Raw genomic sequence first — 7,997 nt, forward strand, 5'->3', positions numbered from 1 at the left:
ACATGTCGAAGTTTTTCGGCAAAACAGGCACGGCACCGGGAGACGTAAATAGTGAATTTACGGTAGAAGAATTTTTAGCTTTAGTGATCTAAACAAAATTTGTAGTATACATTAAACCGAGAACATAAAAAAAAAAAAAGAACGCCCAAATCTGACTTCGTATGAGGAAGTTATGAATTTTCTAAGATTTGGCATAGCAGTGCACGACCCGAAACTCGAATTTTAGTTCGAGCGGTCTTTGGCCTACACGACCTAAATGAGAGTTGAATATCTCATTAATAGGAACTCAATGGTAAAACTACAGACGGAAACGGATTCCGTATGTAGAAGTTATGAATTTTACGCGAACATTTAACAATATAATCTCCTCCTACTGTTAAATTTAAGATCGGTCGAGAATTAGCCGACGGAGTCTAAATGAAAGTTGTAGATCTTATTTTTACCTACGCGTGAATATAAATAATATCGAAAACGGAGTTCGTATGTGAAAATTATGAATTTTTGAAAATCGATTGATTTCTACCATGTATTCGACGCCACGTGTCAGCACCAGGCGAAACCTTGGAGCCTACGTAACACCACGACGTGGTGAGAGGCACCACAAAGTGGTGATGCTCCAAGAAGCCTATAAATATGTGACAACCCAAAATTTTCTATCCTAGACAGTCAAGCACTTCATTGAAAATCAAACTCAATTCTACTAACTTTTAGCACGTGTGGTGTCCGTTTGAGCGTTCTGAGATATAATACATCAAAGAATTGAGTGAATAAGTGTGTCAGTTAAACTTGGAAACTGTCAAACAAACCTTAAGCCCTCAAGAGAGGATTTTACGGCCAAGACCTTGGAGTTTACGGCCGTAAACTCAAGGTGGCCGTAAACCTCTTGGTATATATATAACCCTTAGTCATTTTCTAGTCATTTTTACCATTTTCAAGCCTAGAACTCATTCTCTCTCAAGTAGCATCCGAGTTTTTCAGTAGATCTTCAACTTTGTAAGTAATTCTTTCCTTGATTAGTTGATGTACTTCAATATCTAGTGTTTGTACATTATTTTATCCATGAAATCTCTTCATTTGATAGATCTTCAAGTGTTCTTCAAAACACCAAGAACACACACTAGTGTTCTTGGACCTTAAATACCCAAACAAGCTTCTAGATTGTAAGTACTCTTGTCCTAGCTTGTTATATACTAGAATGAACTTTTTTAGACCTTAGAAACATCAAGAAATCTGGAATGGAATGGAATTTACGGCCAGGGCGTCTCCCAAGGCCGTAAACTCTATAAAAGGGTGCAATGTTGTCCTAACTTCCTTCCTAAGGCTTGGGACTTGAACTAGAACCATTCACATTTGAGCTAAGGACCTTATTATACGATTTGGGGGAGTTTTCCATGGGTTTACGGCCGTAAACCCACTAGGGCCGTAAACCCTAGGCCGTAAACTCCAAAGGAGTTGGTCCTTGGGACGTGAACTCAATAGCAATGCCTTACAACCCTTAGATGAAACCCTATGATCTTATAACACTTAAATCCAAGTGTTTTCCATGTTCTAGGGTGTTTATACTTTCTTAATTAGTGTTATAATCGCTAATTAGTTATATATATGTCTTTATATGTTATTAGGATCATTTTGTGTGTTCAAGTCTTCACTTGATACCTAGCACCTTGTCCAACACTTCCATCCAATCCACTCACTACAGGTGAGTTCATACCCCTTAATCAATCTTTTAAATGTTTTTAAATGCTTTCTTTGGGGGGGGGGGGGGGAATACAAGTTGAATCATTATAGTTATTATATCAATCACATGTGATTAATAACTATAAACAAATGAATTTACTACACTTTTAGCTGTTTTACCAAGCAAACTACATCAAAACATTTTCTCAAACATTTTTACATGTTAAACTCTTTATCAAACTGTCTTATATACTAAATCTTTCCTTGCAAATTCTGTTATAACTGTGTTTCAAACAAAGAATTTCTTATACTTTAAATTGTTCTATCAAATAAACTGCTTTTAAATCGTTTTATAAATTGACATCAAGTCATCAATGTTTACTGTTAAACTCTTCAAATGTTTTACAAAACCTCTTTTAAACTTTTATATTGTTAAATGCATGCCTATATATGTATAGTTATGTAAGTAATGTTTAAAGGACTTAGGACTGCTAACTCGCTTTAATTCCTTTTCCTTGTTTGGATGTGGCCTTAGGGTATCGGTTATTTGTCCGAATGTCATCTAAATATTAGTTATATATTATGTATACATATGTAGACATAAAAGTTCTATCAATTAGTTTAGTACCTTTTGGTAGCAAAGGCATACTTTCATTCATTCATATACTTACATTACTAGTAACTATAATAGGTATAGTTTAGGAGATACTATTTACTATTCCTAGTACAAGGAATCACACATGATTCAGTTCATACATGAGTCAATACATACTATAAACAATACACTACACCAATACATACACTACACTAATACATACAATACACTAATACATACACTACACTAATACATACACTACACTAATACAAACACTACACTATACAACTGAACATACTATAATGAGAGACAGAGAGAACATACACTAGTACATATTGTTCATACACACTATATACTATACTAGAGAACTTACTATGATGAGGATCAGGGAAGACATACACTACACTAGTACATACATACACTACATACTACGGGACTAACCATCCTACACCTGGCTGCTAGCTACAGCAGGACATGTTCATCTTCGGATGTTCTCGGTTGTACTGTTCGGCGATTTACCGCGTCGTGTTTATCCTAGACAAAAGGATACGATTTCAATGATTATATAATTTTCCTTATTACCTTTATTTTTTGATTCATTCACATAAACGATGAGGTAGACTATATTTTTATAATGATGGTTATACATGGGAAAAACCGTCATTCTTACAAAGAAGCAAACCTTCAAAATAGTCAGGTCTTGGTAGAAGTCTACTTTTTATACTAATAGGAAATATGAGATTTTCTAGGGTTTTCATAATTATACAAACTTTTTCATTGAACATTTACAAGTCTTTTCATCAAAACTTTACAAATCGATGACACTAAAATACTTATGAACTCACCAGCTTTATGCTAATCTACGCTTTTAAAATAACTTGTATTCTCAGGTCACCAGTAGACTGGTACGATGACCAGGCTTTGAGAAGATGTAGCAGTCAAGACTCGTCTTTTATTTTGATTATTTATTATGATGTTTTATTCCATGAAAGAACACACATGTATTAAAGTTTTACTATTAATGCAATGGATGATGTTGTTGCTTGTTTACTACTCTGCACTGTTGTGATACTTTACATGACGTCCTCCGCCCCATAACGTTTCCGCCGTTCTTGGTTTTGGGGTGTGACAAAATAGAGGTGTCGGGTTCCCTTCATTCCTCACACCTTCCAACTTCTTCCTCTCTCTCTCTAGAACATCTCTCTAAGCCTCCCTAACCCCCCAAAATCCTAGGGTAACTCCCTAGCACGAGGCGGAAGCCCCGGAGAGCCCGAAGGCTCCGAAAAGAAGAGCCTTCGGCTCAAAAACTCTGCTTCGGTGGAACCCGGTTTTGAGAAAAACCCGCTGTAAGTGAGCTACGCCTACCCTATCTTTACTATAGCTTATGATTCAATATAGAAATGTTATTATGACCTTATAATAAATATTTGGGCTATTATTATGAGATATATATAAGTGTTGTTATAATATCTTTTTAACTACTCGCGGTACGGGGAATCTGGTTTAAAGGGCCGCATAGGGTTGTTGGATTTCAGAAGTGCTATATGCTAAAATAGTCCTGCCCTCTGATGTTTTATGTCTGCCCCTGTCTGTACATAGTGGTTGGAAAATATTATTTAAATGCTTGTATAATAATAATAATAATAATAATAATAATAATAATGCTAAGACTAATAATTAGTCACTATAAATATTAGACTAAAATCTAGTGGTAATAATACTAGGTTTCGTCGAAGGAAATTATATTGTTAAGAAGCGAAGCGTTGTCCGAGTTTGGAATCATCACTTTAACAAGTGAGTGCATAGTTACTTTCATATTACACATAGATATGAAGTATTTTATATAAATTACGTTCTATGTGTGCATATTATCTATATACTTGCTATCTATGCTGGATGAACGATTTTATACATGTTTTAAATAATTTAAATTGTATACGTATTTTATATCTATGAATATGTTGGGTAAAACATGGGTAGATGAATGATGAGAGATGAAAGATGATATGATTGAACATTGGCGACTATGAGACTTAGTGCCTAAACACTGGCGACTATGCGACTTAGTGCCTGTTGTATAAACCCTGGCGACTATGCGACTTAGTGCATGCTGTATAAACCCTGGCGACTATGAAACTTAGTGCCTAAACCCTGGTGACTATGCGACTTAGTGCCTATCGAGTAACCCCTGGCAACGATGGATTTCGTGCCGATCCCTTAGGATGATCCTTAGGAACGAATGAACGAGGAATAGCTAATCTTAGGGTAGATCCTTAAGAGTAAAGAAGATAATGGGGATGGGTAATTGGGTTGATTGTTTGATGTTTAAACATAATAATTATATTATTGTGGGTTGAAAACCTTATGTACTCACCCGGTTTCCCAACCTGACCCACTCAAGCTTATTTGTATCACAAGTGTCGATATGAAGCTACCTTACACTGAGAGATTTAAAAGAGATGTAGATCACTAGTGTAAATGAATGTAAGTTTTGTTTATGCTTATGTTTCTGTATTGACGATGACATCCCAGATGTTTTAAAATGAATAAAAATACATTTCTTCGGAAATGCTTTGATAATGAAATTATCATGTTTTTTTGCGAACAAATTCGGCAACGTTTTTATTAAAAGAGATACTCTGATTTTTATAAAGCATAAACAAAATCGGTCTTTTCTAGCCGTGAAAATGGGGATGTCACACAGGGTCTGTGTGATAGACTTCGACAAGGCATGATATGTCTATTTTCCATTGATTGAATTCTCGTACAACAATAGTTATCACACAAGCATCAAGGTCGCTCCCTTTGAGGCTCTATATGGACAAAAATGCAGATCACCTCTCTGTTGGGCCGAGGTGGGAGACACACAACTGGAGAAGGGACTGGTACCCAAAAACACTTTAACCGGTCTGAAAATCATCCGGGAAACACCTGAGAAGATTGTCCATATTAGGGAACGACTAAAGGCGTCCAGGGACAGACAAAAGAGCTACACGGATAAAAGACGAAAACCTTTGGAGTTTCAAGTCGGTGATCGCATACTGCTAAAGGTCTCTCTATGGAAGGGGATGATATGATTTGGGAAGCTAAACCCAAGATACATTGGACCATTTGAAATACTTTCCATGATTGGTCTGGTGGCTTACAAGCTACAATTACCACCATAACTCAGCAATGTACACCCTGTCTTTCATGTGTCAAACCTAAAGAAATGCCTAACTGACGAAACTCTCATTATTCCACTTGATGAGATCGAGATTAATGAGAAATTTCTCTTCATTGAGGAACCAGTTGAAATAATGGACAGGGAGGTGAAACGAACAAAGAAAAGCCTTATTCCTATTGTGAAGGTTCGATGGAGTGCCAAACACAGACCTGAATTCACCTGGGAACGTGAAGACCAGATGATGCAGAAATACCCCCATCTCTTCTTTAGTTCTTAGAGGCTGCTCTTGAACGAATTTTGGGAAGAAATTACCTCTAACAGGGGGATGATGTCACAACTAGCAATTTAGGGTTAAGATTGTGAAGCTTAAACAACACAATTCCTTTATGTAACCTTGTTGCATCAAATTAGTGAAATTCAAACTACAATGTTATATGAATTCATATATGCATACATTTAGAATCAAGTTGTCATAGCCCCTTATAAGCCCAAGTTTGATCCAATAGTTAGACAAAATCCATTTTTGGGCTTTGCTTAGAGTTCTCGACCCAAAAACCCTTATTGGGCCAAGTCAAGCCCAAAAGCCCATAATCACACTCTAAAAACTGAAAACCCTTCCTCTGGGCCTCTCTTTGACCGAAATCCCTTGAATTGGACAACAAGGATCCAAAAACCACATTGGGCCATAATGGACCTGAAAGCCCACACCTCAAGGACCAAAAACCTCTTGGAGGGGTGTTTTTGGCCACACTAAAACTGAGAGCCCCTCCCAAAATTAATAAAAATAGGATTTGGCAAGTAAAAAAAAGAGAGAGAAAAAAGAAATCATAAAGTAAGTGCCAACTCATGTCTTTACATTGCATTACCCCCATATATCAACACTACACATGCAGTTAACTCCTATGCAACCATGCAACACACTAGATTACCTCCCATGTAACAAAGCACTCATCTTCCCCTCCCCTTTATACTTGCGTTCAAATACACACACGCATCTCACAAAAATCATTTCACTCACTTAACTCTCAAGAATTCCTCTCTTTTTCTCTTAAATTTTCGTGAAACACCTTCAAGGGAATATACTTCTTTAAGTGGTCCTAGAAAAGTTTGGTAAGTTTCTTGTGAAACCCGAATGATTTTACACATTTTTATGTTAAGATCATCTTATTTACACACCATTTTCGTGTGCTAGAGTCCTTAGAGCACTAGCAACTTTCGAGTACTCTTCAAGTTACACAAGGCTAGACTCAACAACTTTTTTCTTCTTCTTCCTACAACTCACAAAATCTTCAAGGTGCGCTTCATACCCCCCATGTTTTCTTATTTTTCATGCTTTTCCGGGGGGGGGGGGGGGGGGATACAAGTCAAGTTTCGTTTAACCATTGGATATTTGCATTCACCTATATGTTTAAGTAACAATTTGTGTTTAAAATGTTGAATATCTCATGCTAACACACCATAAAATCATGATTTGCAAGCTTCATGTGTGCTAAAATAAGTTTATCCTTTGGACAATTGCATGCATCTTATTTATGGGTTGAATATGGAACATGTACTTGTGTAAAAAGGTTATTCTCTTATGTAGCTTCATAAAAATCGTGGTGAATGTGTTTATATTTGTTACATAAAATGTTGTGGATATGGGTTGTACACTCAAAAATTTCGAAAACATGACATGTATATGTCCATGTATGTTTAACTCTTAAATACATACATGTTCTTTTTGAAAACCTACACTAATATTTAGACAAAATATTGAGTGTATCATTTATGATGTTATAAAAGTTGTGACTTAATTGAGTCAAACCAAATGTAGCACCTGGTTCTTGGTACGTATTCTTTCTATTGATCATTTAAATATTTTACATTTTGGCCTTGGACTCGGCGAGTTGAAGGATCAACTCGCTAAGTAGAGGCGGGATGGGACGCAAGACTTAAGTTATGGACTCGCTGAGTAGACACTGTCTGGACAAAAACCCTAATCTGAGGGTTTGCACCCTATTTAAGCAACCTTATACAACCTCCATCGTCCCTTATGCTCCCAAAAACCCTCTATAGAGAACCCTAGCCGTTGTTGAAGTAATCTAAGTCATTTTGGTGGATTTTGGTGTTGGTAATATTAAGAAGGAAGGAGAAGAGCTTGAGGAAACAAGAGAAGACCAGAGGAGTCCGAGTTTATGCTTCATCTTCAGTCCTCAGAAGGTATAAAGTTGCTAACTTGCTTGTTCAATTGATAGATCCCATCTTGTGGAGATTTAGGGCTTTTATGAGCCATTTTAGATAACCAACCATGAATGCAAGCATGGTTAGGGACAAGGCTTCGGATATAGGTCCTTTAAGGGGTCACAAGGTAGAAAGTGGGTGCTTTTCCACCCAAAGAAGACCCCATGCAACCCAAGAACTGGTTTTAGGACATTTTGAGCTCAAAGTCCCATGCATGCACGTAATGTTTGTAACTTTACGTGCTAGATCAACTGTAGAAGCCTAGATCTATCTTTTGATCAAAGGTTGTACACCAAAAATCGAGGAAATAGACTTGCACAGTATCGACTCGGCGAG

Source organism: Lactuca sativa, chromosome 4 (assembly GCF_002870075.4).
Source record: "Lactuca sativa cultivar Salinas chromosome 4, Lsat_Salinas_v11, whole genome shotgun sequence".
Taxonomy (NCBI): Eukaryota; Viridiplantae; Streptophyta; class Magnoliopsida; order Asterales; family Asteraceae; genus Lactuca; species Lactuca sativa.